At 48.4% G+C, this 13695-nt stretch overlaps 1 protein-coding gene across 1 annotated transcript in view; it reads right to left on the bottom strand.

Moving 5' to 3' along the window:
• LOC311240096 (uncharacterized protein) overlaps positions 1 to 13695 on the bottom strand; it is a 37159-nt gene that overhangs the window by 21816 nt on the left and 1648 nt on the right. Inside the window, exon 2 of the mRNA XM_084328623.1 lies at positions 13484 to 13558. The gene's annotated coding sequence lies outside the window, so the exon portion shown is untranslated. The remainder of the gene's footprint in view (positions 1 to 13483; positions 13559 to 13695) is intronic.

Here is a 13695-nt window from a genome sequence, read left to right as displayed (position 1 = left end):
GGGAAGTGTTCATCATATTTATATATCATGTACTGTATGGCCAGTAATTAAAGTACATAAAGCGGTAGTGGTTTAATGATACCATACTTATCAATACAGTCAGGGAATTGTACCCCTCAGTTACAAATCAATCAATCAATTCAATAGGCCATTGTTGAGAGTCACAGCCATCGTGACCCCGTAATTGCCATCTCGACTCCCCGTACAGACGCTATTAGGACAGTGGAAAGTGACCGACCAGGATGACAGAGGCGGTGTTGAAGTGCCACAAACAACTAGTGACACCTTTTATTATGACATCCTGTTCTCCCTGTCACTTGTAAGATATAAAGGATTAAGCATATGTTTATTATATATATCTGTATTAAATCAAAGCATATGTTAAGAGATGACTTAAGCGTCAGTAATTATGAAGAATGTCTTTGTATTCTTCCTCCTACTTGTGTAAAACTGTAAGAACTATAACTATAGACTCTAAAAACAGTAACTTGTGTAAGACTACAATATATTGTGTAGTCCTGGAGAATGGAGAGGACTGTTCTGTGAAGCCAGGAATGTGACCTTGACAGAGAATCGCTGCCTGCAGAGTTAACCCTTTGCAGTCCTGAGGCAGAGGGAGAACACATGTATGATGTGTAAAAACATATCCACCAATGTTAAGTATATGAGTACTGTATTGTACATGTATATATATATCTCTGTATATATCTGTATATATATATAAGCGTATTAGGCTATTCATGCTAGAAGGACCATGTATTGTAATATTACAGCAGGGCAATTGTTTCATTTCAATAATGCTGGACGCCTTTAGGAATGTGTCTATGACCTTGTGGGCCCCTGCTAGATACAGATGAAGACATAGGGTTTTTCCCAACACAAAGAAAGTAATCTGTTACTTCTCCAGTAAATGTAACAACTAGAAAGGGAGGAGTTCATCCTTACTGAGTGTGTTATGTGTTATGTGTTGATTGGATGGTAGAAATGACATCACTGTATTTAGACCAATAGTAAAAGTTCTTGATATGATGCAGAACCTGTATATAAAGGCCAGCTCGCTTTATCCCAGACAGTTTTTCAGTTTTTATAGAGCCAGGCAATGTCGAGCAGTGTATTGGGGCATGGCCTAGCAATTTTTCAGAGTGGAGTCCCTAGGACAAAGCTTTGTTTTTTAGAGGCTATGCTATGCTAGAGAAGAGATGTTTTGTTTTATACTTATTATTCCTGAATTGGACATTTCCAATGCAGTCTCTTTGTAACTTACTTTTTCTAATTAAAACAACTTTGTTATAATACCTATTGAATTCGTGGACTGCTTTCTATCACAATATGCCATGACGCTGGCCTCGCCCTGCTCTCGTCTGAGGTAATTCGGTATAGCTATATTCTGGAAGCCGTGCAGATTGAATCAATTGCTGGTTACTGCTTTTCAGCTAAAGTTATATATATATATATATATATATATATATATATATATATATATATATATATATATATATATATATATATATATATATATATATATATGGCACTGTTTGTTGTTTGCGGGCGCCGGTATCTCTGTGTTCCACGGGCTCCATCAGATTTGTGGGAAACTGAGAGTCTGGCCACTGCAGGGCCGGACGATCGGTACCACGGATTGATGGACCTGTCGAATTGATAGGAGGTACTGGGGCTTGCAAATGATTATTAAGTGTTATTGCGCTAATATTACACTATTGTTGTAGGCAAAGTAATATCATCAGGCTTTCAAATGATTAGCATTACAGGCCTTTCCTAAAAAAGGATGATAATGGTGGTGACGGTGATGGTGATAATATAATTACTATTGTTGTAGGCAAAGTAATATCATCAGGCTTTCAAATGATTAGCATTACAGGCCTTTCCTAAAAAAGGATGATAATGGTGGTGACGGTGATGGTGATAATATAATTACTATTGTTGTAGGCAAAGTAATATCATCAGGCTTTCAAATGATTAGCATTACAGGCCTTTCCTAAAAAATGATGATAATGGCGGTGACGGTGATAATAATATTATTATTATTATAGGCAAAAGAGTTCTCCCAGACATACATTCGGTTTATTACAAACAAAGAAGAGGTTAACAACTCTTCTATGCTTATATTTCATATCAACTGGTTATAACTAACTAGTGACTATGAAGTAAGCGTGATTAGGAATAGTAATTGACCTGAGAACTTAGTGAGTTTAGCACCTCGCTGGGGGATATCGGGCGGCCACAGGGGTCTATCTCGAGCAGGTGATCTCAGATAGATAAGAGACATCCCGTCAGCTTTCAACAGCCATGCTCACTTAAAACAGCGCAGCACTCAGCTGCTTCTATGTCTCTCAGTCCTCCGCCGTTTCAGACAGGAGTGTGTGTGTGTGTGCAGGGCCGCCTCAGGGGGTGTGCGAGCAGTGCGGTCGCACAGGGCCTCGCGGGAAGGGGGGCCTCGCAAAATAAAAATAATTTTTTTTTTTTTTTTTTTTTTTTTTTTTGCGAGGCCCCCCTTCCCGCGAGGCCCTTTTTCATCACAGACCTAAAATCTAGTTTTGCTTATATGCTTATATATTTCACATTAGACACGTTTGTAGAATGTGTCTGACTTGTTCCTGGGTCTGCAGTCCTGCAGACATACTCACTATTGGAGCTCAGCCTCTGGGGTTCTGCAGCAGACATACTATTGGTTTCAACGAAGGGAGTGGTTTTACTTACATCATGTGTAGTACGCCGGCGTGAGTCAGCTGCGTTTGACTATTTCGCGCGTGCAGCTTTTGACTATTATGCTTAGTTATGCCAGCCAAGACGAAGAAAGAGGTCGGTCATTATCAGTCGGTCGGTCACCAAGGAACGTTGACGAAAGGCCTCTCGCTAGCGGGACAAATGGCCGGAGCCTTGTCATGGTATAGCCATGATGATGTCGGCTAGTAGCTAGCTTAGCTAAAGGCTAACTAGCGTTAGCTAACCTATTCAGAGGAGCGAGGCGAGGCGAGTGGATGTCTTTTCAAAAGAAGGAGAAGAGAACTTGTGAGCAGATAAATCTGTTAGGCAGCAATACGCCGAAAGGTGTCCAGTCTGCCGGAAAGTACTCGAAGAAGAAGAAGAAATTACACCGTGGGCCAAGAAAGTCTCCTTCCAACTTTACCATTGGCGCCGCGTTGATACTGCGTTATGGTGAGTCAACCTATGATTATATTCCCGCCGTGGACCTGACCTATCTCTCTTTCTCTCTCTCTGGAGCCAAACTGGTCGACTAGCTAATATAGTACTACTAGTAGCTAACGGTGTGTGCCTGGTGAGAGCACCTGGCTGTATGTAGCCGCATAGCTTGCAGAACGCAGAAGCAAGCTATGCGGCTACATACAGCCAGGTGCCTGATTGAGCTAACTGTTAGCCAGTTAGCTGTTTAGCGTCAGCTGGGAACGTTCGTTTGATGCTATCAGTTAGCCTTGAGAATAGCAGGCCCTGGCACTCTGACTACGACATCATCTTTGACAGAAGATGTAGTCGGGCCTGCACCATGACAAGGCTCTGGCCATAGCTTATTTGTCCCGACAGCGAGAGGCCTTTCGTCAACGTGGAGACCTGTGTTGCGGCCTTTCGCCCTGCGTTTCTTTTGTGCAGGTAAGATTAATGAAAATGTCATGACATTACCCCACTCTTCCTTCCTTCCCCTCCCGAATGTTTTGTTAATAACAATGTTTTTTTCCAGGCAAAACATATGCTACTTCACAACATTTGGAGATACGACATGTGCTGTGTGTGAATGGTCGTTTGTGTAGCTTGGGTAGCGTTGGGCCGTTGGCCAAAGCTGTGTGTGGCCTGGTGTCACAGTACCTGGCTAGCCTATTTAGCTGATGTCGGCCATTGGCTCCTTGCTGCTTTGGTTTCTCTGGTATAGACCCTCTTCTTGTTGGATTTAAGTGTTGATCTTTGTCCTTTTGGATCTCTCATACATGCTCTAGTCTCTCTCTAACACACACACACATGACAAACACACATGTTCTCTCTCTCTCTCTCTCTCTTTCTAACACACACAGTCTGCCTATGGCGGCCTTTCTCGATGGCTAGGCTGTGCTCAAGGATCTTCAGTCACAGTGCTCAGGTATTCTGCCACTGTGTACTCTCTGTTTAGGGCCAAATAGCATTTCAATTTCTTTCCAATGTGTGTCTCTCTCTCTCTCTCTCTCTCTCTCTCTCTCTCTTGGATTTAAGTGTTGATCTTTGTCCTTTTGAATCTCTCATACATGCTCTAGTCTCTCTCTAACACACACACACATGACAAACACACATGTTCTCTCTCTCTCTCTCTCTCTCTCTTTCTAACACACACAGTCTGCCTATGGCGGCCTTTCTCGATGGCTAGGCTGTGCTCAAGGATCTTCAGTCACAGTGCTCAGGTATTCTGCCACTATGTACTCTCTGTTTAGGGCCAAATAGCATTTCAATTTCTTTCCAATGTGTCTCTCTCTCTCTCTCTCTGTACACTGTATATTGACTGTAGAACGGGAGCTCTCTCTCGCTCTCTCTTTTGCTATATGTTGACTGTATCATGCCCCGCCTCGGGCAGCGCTATTATTTAAGAATATGTTGACTGTATAAAAAAAATATATATATATATATATTTTTTTTTTTTGTTTTGTTTTTTTTAACCTTTTGGGGGGGGGGGGGGCTCGCGTTAAATCTCGCACAGGGCCTCGCATTTCTCCCAGGCGGCCCTGTGTGTGTGTGTGTGTGTGTGTGTGTGTGTGTGTGTGTGTGTGTGTGTGTGTGTGTGTGTGTGTGTGTGTGTGTGTGTGTGTGTGTGTGTGTGTGTGTGTGTGTGTGTGTGTGTGTGTGTGTGTGTGTGTGTGCGTGCGCGTGTGCGTGTGTGTGGGTGTGCCAGACAGTGTACGCGAGTGAGTGAGCTCTGCAGTCAGGGGCAAGGAAGAAATTCTTAAAAAAAGAATTGCAAATAATCAATCAATCAATCCGCGATTTTTCTTTTGTTCTACAATGACTCATGACCCATCAATTACATCATCCAACATTGTTTAAAGGACTAAGACATTCGCCGTGACAGAATCGCTTTATATTTAGTCGTTATGACCAGGGGCGGAGCTAGGGGGTGGCTACCTGGGCTCAAGCCCCGGATGTATTCTGAAAAGCCCCGAATATATTTTAAAAAAAATTAAAGAAAAATTAAAGAAAAATTAAAAAAATGATGATTTTTTTTTTTTTTTTTTAATTCATCATTGTTACATGAAAATATGTTTGCACCAGATTTAGCAGAAGCTAATTTCCATCTGTGGTCTATCCAGCTGCTAACTGTATTTGAGTGAGTTATCTTGGTGTTATGGTTTGACACCGACCCCAAACGCTAACGACACAAGAGAGTTGGATTCAGAGTTGCCAAATACGAGGGCTTGTTTATTTGATAATAGGAATAAGTGAAACAGGGAAAGCAGGTCAACAAGAACAGGTACAATGAACAAGGGGCAAAGTTCTGCTGCTCTGCAGCTTCTCCCGGATGGGTAGTCTTGGGAAGCAGGAGCAGACCTCTGTACCGCTCTGCAGACTCTCACGGCGGACCTCTCAGATGTTGTGCAAGACCGAGAGAGGGAGAGAGGGAACGGGTCAGTGACAGAGCAGACTTGAAACGAGCTGGAGGACAGGGTGTTATATTCTTCGTGTTAAACAACACAGTGATGTGCAATCTTCCAAAAACAGCCCAAGTGAAATATCTTCATGTAAACACACAGTGAGCAAAATCCAAACACCGTCCAAATGTGAAATACTATCTTCGTGTAAACACACAGTGAGCAAAAATCCAAACACAGTCCAAATGTGAAACAATATCTTCGTGTAAATACACAGTGAGCAAAATCCAACACAGTCCAAATGTGAAATAATATCTTCGTGTAACTACACAGTGGGAGGTGGAAGATCCCGAAATATTATTCCATAAAGGAAAGGGCAAAAACGATAATGGCTGGGTGAGTGACTGTCTGACAAAAAGGTGGTAGACTTCAGTGTAAAGGTTACACACGAAAATAGGGAATAGGTCAAGACAGTCAATCTAGAAAAACTCACCCAGACGAGCTGCGTAAAGGAACAGGAACAAACAGTGGAGGCGAGCGCGCGCCACGGAGCAGGTATCCAAGCGAAGGCTTCTAGGAATTTCCTGGAGAATAGCACAGTGAAACAGAAGCAACGGGGAAAAACATCCAGCGACAAATCAAGACGAACAACTTAGGGTGGGGAAAACGGGGTATAAATAATGAGGGATCGATTGATTGAAAGGCAGTGACAGCTGGGGAATGTGATTGAAAAGCGTGGGGAAGTGAGGGAACCAATCAGCGACGTCTCAGATGACGTCAGCGGGGAGAAACGTGTGAACGAGGGAATTGAAATACTTGACAGAAAAAATGAATGAAAACAAAGCGAGGGTGGTTAAAGGAACAGAACGAGTGAGAAGGCAAGGACAGAAACCTCACAGTACCCCCCCCTCAACGGGAGCCGCCCGGCGACCAGGCCGACCCGGCTCGTCAGGATGGGCCCGATGGAAGTCGGTGATCAAGCCGGGATCCACGATGAGCTGCCGGGAGACCCAGCTACGCTCCTCAGGGCCGTAACCCTCCCAGTCCACCAGGTATTGGAATCCCCGGCCCCGCCGACGAACGCCCATCAACCGGCGGACCTGCCACTGGGGGTGACCATCCACTAGTACAGGAGGCGGTGGATCAGGAGCCGGAGGCATAAGGGGACTGAGGGAGACGGGCTTAACCCGGGAGACATGGAACACGGGGTGGATGTGCATGGATGCAGGAAGCTTCAGGCGCAGGGCCGCCGGACTGAGTACCTTCAGGACCTCGAAAGGACCGACGAAGCGAGGGTTGAGCTTCTTGGCCGAGGACCGTAGCGGGAGGTCCTTCGCGGAGAGCCACACCCTCTGCCCAGGGCGGTAAGTCGGCGCGGGAACCCGGCGCCGGTCGGCACCACGACAGGCGCGCTCAGATGTCCGGAGCAGCGCGGTCCTGGTGATCTCCCAAACGCGACGGCAGCGGTCGAGGTGGACCTGCACGGAGGGAACTGCCACTTCCGTCTCCAGTGCGGGAAAAAGAGGGGGCTGGTAGCCTAGGGAGGCCTCAAAGGGGGAGAGACCGGTGGCGGAACTGACCATTGAGTTGATCGAGTATTCAACCCAGGGAAGGAAACGACTCCAGGATGCCGGCCTCTCGGCTGCCACACACCGAAGAGCAGACTCCACGCTCTGGTTCATCCTCTCCGTCTGCCCGTTTGTCTGGGGATGGTAGCCGGAGGAGAGACTGACCGTTGCCCCCAATCCCTTGCAGAAAGCCCGCCAAACCTGGGAGGTGAACTGGGGCCCCCGGTCAGAGACGATGTCCTGGGGGAAACCGTGAAGGCGGAACACGTGGTGCGTCAGGAGGTCCGCCGTCTCGGCTGCTGAGGGAAGCTTGGAGAGGGCCACGAGGTGGACCCCCTTGCTGAATCGATCCACCACGGTCAGAAGGCAGGTGTTCCCCTGGGAGGAGGGTAGTCCAGTGACGAAGTCGAGCGCCACATGTGACCACGGACGGCTTGGAACGGGAAGTGGCTGCAAGAGCCCGGAGGGTGCCTGGTGAGAGGCCTTGCTGCGGGCACAGACCGCGCAGGCCAATACGAACTCCTTGACGTCGTTTCGCATGGTGGGCCACCAGAAACGACGAGCCAGGAAGGAGAACGTGCGATGGACGCCTGGGTGGCAGGCGAACCGGCTGGTATGGCCCCACAGCAGTACCTGGGACCGGACAGAGTCAGGGACGAAGAGACGGCTCCTAGGGACGTTGCTTGGAGCACGTTGGAAGCGTAGGGCACGTCTCACCACACCCTCGATGCCCAAGGTGATGGCTCCAACCACTCGGGCCTCCGGGATGATGGGAGATGGGTCCTCAGAGGGTGGAGCCCCCTTGGAGTGCATCCGGGACAGGGAGTCGGCCTTCGTGTTGCGGGAACCGGGGCGGAAGGTCAGCGAGAAGTCGAACCGACTGAGGAAACTGGCCCATCTCGCCTGCCGACCGTTGAGGCGTCTGGAAGCGCGGATGAACGTTAGGTTCTTGTGGTCCGTCCAGATGGTAAAAGGCTCCTCGGCACCCTCTAGCCAATGACGCCACTCCTCCAGAGCCGCCACGACCGCCAGTAGCTCCCGATTGCCGGTGTTGTAGTTCCTCTCGGCGGGGAGGAAGCGACGCGAGTAGAAGGCGCAAGGATGTACCCTCTGGTCGGAAGGAGAACGCTGGGATAGGACAGCGCCCAGGCCAGAATCCGAGGCGTCCACCTCCACGATGAACTGTCTCTTGGGGTCAGGGTGGAGCAGGATAGGAGCGGAAGTGAACCTTCTCTTGAGGGAGCGGAACGCAGCGCATGCCGCTGGGGACCAGTCGAACGGCAGAGCGGGGGAGGTTAGCTTGGTAAGAGGCTCCGCCACTTGGCTGTAGTTCCGGATGAACCTTCGGTAGAAGTTTGCGAACCCGAGGAAACTCTGTAGCTCCTTCCGAGTGGTGGGTTCCGGCCAATCCTCCACAGCCTGGATCTTGCGAGGATCCGCTCGGGTCAAGCCCTTCTCCACGATGAAGCCCAGGTAGTCGACGGAGTTGGAGTGGAAACGGCACTTCTCCGCCTTGACGAAGAGCCGATTGTGGAGGAGGCGCTCCAGCACCCGGCGGACATGCAGGATGTGTTCCTCGAGGGTCCTGGAAAAGATAAGAATGTCGTCCAGGTACACCACCACGAACACCTCCAGCATGTCACGGAGGACATCGTTCATGAGTGCCTGGAATACCGCCGGGGCGTTGGTGAGACCGAACGGCATCACAAGGTACTCATAGTGGCCCCTGGGGGTCTTGAAGGCGGTCTTCCATTCATCGCCCTCACGGATACGGACAAGATGATAGGCACTTCGGAGATCCAGCTTGGTGAAGAACGAGGCCTGGGTCAGTGGCTCGAAGGTGGAGCTCATGAGAGGTAGGGGGTATTTGTTCTTGATGGTGATCTCGTTGAGCTGACGATAGTCGATGCAGGGTCGCAGGTCCCCATCCTTCTTTCCAACAAAGAAGAACCCGGCCGCCACCGGGGAGGAGGAAGGCCGAATGAGTCCTGCTTCCAATGACTCAGAGATGTAGAGATCCATCGCCTTCTTCTCCGGGGCAGTCAGACTGTAGAGGCGGCTGCCGGGAAGGGGAGCCCCTTGGCGGAGGTTGATGGCGCAGTCATAGGGGCGGTGAGGAGGAAGGGACTGAGCCCTGGTCTTACTGAATACCTCCATGAGGTCGTGGTACTCGGGAGGAACGGACGAGGGATCCGGGGGCAACTCACCAGCCGGTCTCCGGGGCGGGGGACAAGACGCCGCCTGTAGACAGCGGGCGTGACAGGAGGAGCTCCAGCCCCTGATGGTACCGGAGGCCCAGGCGATGTGGGGCTCGTGCAGCGCGAGCCAGGGCCTACCCAGGACCACCGGGACAAGGGGGGATTGGGTAATGAGGAACTGGATCCTCTCTACGTGGTTCCCAGCAATGGTCAGCAAGACTGGGCCGGTCCGTTGAGAGATGTCGGCCAGGCGGTGTTGGTCCAACGAAAAGATCTCCAAGGGCCTCACAAGGGCCTCAAGAGGTATGTTGGCTTGGGTGGCAAACTCGAAGTCGAGGAAGTTCTCGTCTGCCCCAGAGTCGATGAGGGCCTCCACCGTGGCACGTTGGTCCCCCCAGGCCAGGGTGACGCTCAACAGATGGTCAGGTGGTGCGCGGCGCTGGGAATGGGAAAAACGGCTCACCAGGATCTCCCGGGGTCTTGGTGAGCCCGATCTTTTGGCCGGATAGGGCAGTCGGCGATACGGTGTCCCGCACCTCCGCAGTAGAGGCAGAGACCGGACCTGAGCCTTGCCTGACGCTCCGCCTGGCTCAGATGAGAGCGTCCCAGCTGCATGGGTTCCTCCTCGCGCACCGGACGGGGAAGCCTGTTACCATCAGTAGTGTTGGGGACGGGGCGTCCAGGAGTCCGGGGTGTTTCAGGAGGTGACAGTCGGGTCCTCTCGCGCCTTCTCTCCAGGAGGCGTCCGTCAATACGGATGACAAGGCTAAAAAGCTCCTCGAGGGAGTCGGGCACCTCCCTGGTAGCGAGCTGGTCCCGGACTGCGTCACTGAGCCCCCTTATGAAGGTTAGGCGAAGAGCAGGTTCGTTCCATCCACTCTCCACCGCCGCCAGTCGAAACTCCATGACATAGTCCGTCACCCTGCTGCTCCCTTGTCGGAAGGTCCCCAACCGGGCTCCAGGGTCCAGACCTCGGGCTGGATGGTGGAACACTCTGCGGAGCTCCGCCACGAAGTCTGGGTAGGAGAACAAAAAATCTGCTTCCATTGCCCAGGAGGAAGTGACCCACTGGGCAGCATGGCCTGAAAGTAGGTTGGTTATATAAGCCACTCGGGACCCCTGAGCAGAAAAACGGCTTGGTTGATGACGGAAAACCAACTCACATTGCATGATGAATGTGGCACATTCCTCGGGATTACCGTCGAACAGCCGTGGGACGGAGAGAAGGGGTTCCCGAGGTGCGAGATCTGCTGGGGCTGCGGGGAATGTTCCTGAAGGGTGTGAGAGATGAAAAGTATTAACGGCGTCGCCCAGCGAGTTAAGCTGGGCGAGAATCTCGGACTGTTGTCCCGCCATAGCGGCCATTGAACCCTGCATAGGCAGGACCTGGTCCCTGAGGTTCTGCACCGCAGCCGCAGCCCGCTCAAGTTGGAGACCGTGATCCCTGGTCAACTCGACTTGAATTGCAAGTGCGGTTCTGACCCCCTCTGTGTCGGCTGGGGTCGTCATGGTTGGTTCGTAATGTTATGGTTTGACACCGACCCCAAACGCTAACGACACAAGAGAGTTGGATTCAGAGTTGCCAAATACGAGGGCTTGTTTATTTGATAATAGGAATAAGTGAAACAGGGAAAGCAGGTCAACAAGAACAGGTACAATGAACAAGGGGCAAAGTTCTGCTGCTCTGCAGCTTCTCCCGGATGGGTAGTCTTGGGAAGCAGGAGCAGACCTCTGTACCGCTCTGCAGACTCTCACGGCGGACCTCTCAGATGTTGTGCAAGACCGAGAGAGGGAGAGAGGGAACGGGTCAGTGACAGAGCAGACTTGAAACGAGCTGGAGGACAGGGTGTTATATTCTTCGTGTTAAACAACACAGTGATGTGCAATCTTCCAAAAACAGCCCAAGTGAAATATCTTCATGTAAACACACAGTGAGCAAAATCCAAACACCGTCCAAATGTGAAATACTATCTTCGTGTAAACACACAGTGAGCAAAAATCCAAACACAGTCCAAATGTGAAACAATATCTTCGTGTAAATACACAGTGAGCAAAATCCAACACAGTCCAAATGTGAAATAATATCTTCGTGTAACTACACAGTGGGAGGTGGAAGATCCCGAAATATTATTCCATAAAGGAAAGGGCAAAAACGATAATGGCTGGGTGAGTGACTGTCTGACAAAAAGGTGGTAGACTTCAGTGTAAAGGTTACACACGAAAATAGGGAATAGGTCAAGACAGTCAATCTAGAAAAACTCACCCAGACGAGCTGCGTAAAGGAACAGGAACAAACAGTGGAGGCGAGCGCGCGCCACGGAGCAGGTATCCAAGCGAAGGCTTCTAGGAATTTCCTGGAGAATAGCACAGTGAAACAGAAGCAACGGGGAAAAACATCCAGCGACAAATCAAGACGAACCAACAACTTAGGGTGGGGAAAACGGGGTATAAATAATGAGGGATCGATTGATTGAAAGGCAGTGACAGCTGGGGAATGTGATTGAAAAGCGTGGGGAAGTGAGGGAACCAATCAGCGACGTCTCAGATGACGTCAGCGGGGAGAAACGTGTGAACGAGGGAATTGAAATACTTGACAGAAAAAATGAATGAAAACAAAGCGAGGGTGGTTAAAGGAACAGAACGAGTGAGAAGGCAAGGACAGAAACCTCACACTTGGTGTTATGGTAGACTCAGACCTAAGCTTTAAATCACAATCAACAAGTTGACAAAAACTTAATTCTTCCACCTTAGAAACATAGCTAAAGTACGGCCATTTATAAATCAAAAGGACGCTGAAAACCAGATCCATGCCTTTATCTCAAGCCAACTAGACTACTGTAATGCACTCCTTACCGGCCTCCCGAAAAAATACGATGATAACTATTTTATTGCAATGCACTATTGCATTATTTTATTCTATTTTACTAACTATTTTATTGCACTGCACTATTTTACTTTGTATCAGTGAATCATAGACGCCTGGCCATAAGAGCATTCGGAGCATCTCTGCTCTCCCACTATTGAACTTGGGGGAGCAAAGGTATGATCTTGCTCCACCACTTTTTGATTATATGAAAAATATGATATATCCCCCCCCAATATATAAATCTAACCATAACTACGTTATGGTTAACTGAGTTTTATAGTGAAAAGAGCAGCTTTATTGGTCAAGATTGAAGGCTCTATATTGCAGGAAATTGCACGTACAGGTTCATTAAATTCAAAAAGAATCTGTCATGGAATGGGGGTCGTGCCTGACCCCCTCCTAACCACCCCTTGCCTGACAAAAAAAAAAAAAAAAATACAAAAAAAAAAATACAAATATATATATATATATATATATATATATATATATATATATATATATATAAAAAAGGGGGCCCATCATAAACTAGAATAATAAGAAGAGGATGGGTCACAGCCCCAATGTTCTAAACTAGAATAAGAAGAAGAGGATGGGTCACAGCCCCAATGTTCTAAACTAGAATAATAAGAAGAGGATGGGTCAGGGTCACAGCCCCAACGTTCTAAACTACAGTAATACGAATGGATGACAATGATGAGACTGAACCATCTTCTTTTTATAATCGCAGAAATATAGGGGTTTCTACGATGACATTGACCCATCATCTTTTTATTATCCTAGAAAGCTAGGTGTTTCTATGATGACACTGACCCATCCTCTTCTTATTATCCTAGAAAGCTAGGTGTTTCTATGATGACACTGACCCATCCTCTTCTTCTTATCCTAGAAAGCTAGGTGTTTATATGATGACACTGACCCATCCTCTTCTTATTATCCTAGAAAGCTAGCTGTTTCTATGATGACACTGACCCATCCTCTTCTTATTATCCTAGAAAGCTAGGTCAAGCTCATTCAAGTTCTGTGTTAGTCTAGATCCCATGGCCGGGAAGGACATTTACAAATATTAATTATATTATAAATACATTTATTTAAGAATGTTTAGGTAGTGGGAATGGTTAAGGTTAGAGTTAAGGTAAGGAATATGTTCTTAATAACCTTTTAGGTGAAAATTATAACGAGATTCCCGCGAAAAATTTCCTGCGCTATGGGATCTAGACACTACTGCCGAAGCAGGACAAGGACAAAAACATCTTGAATAGATGTACAGACCTTTTTCTGAGCTAACTTCACCCACTCCTCTTCTGTCTCCCTCCTCTGCCTCTCCTCCTCCTCCTGCTGACAACGCTTCTCCCGGCAACATGAAAGGAAGAGAGATTTTAAGAGAAAGGGAGAAAGGGAGAGGAAAGGTGCTTTTATAGACTGTTGAAGCCAATTAGTCTCTTCTGTTTCTCAGCAGGAGACACATGTCATCACAAGAGAGA

Source organism: Notolepis coatsorum (assembly GCF_963971535.1).
Source record: "Notolepis coatsorum genome assembly, chromosome: 14".
In the NCBI taxonomy this organism is placed as follows: domain Eukaryota; kingdom Metazoa; phylum Chordata; class Actinopteri; order Aulopiformes; family Paralepididae; genus Notolepis; species Notolepis coatsorum.
This window is presented reverse-complemented; position numbering and strand designations above follow the sequence as displayed.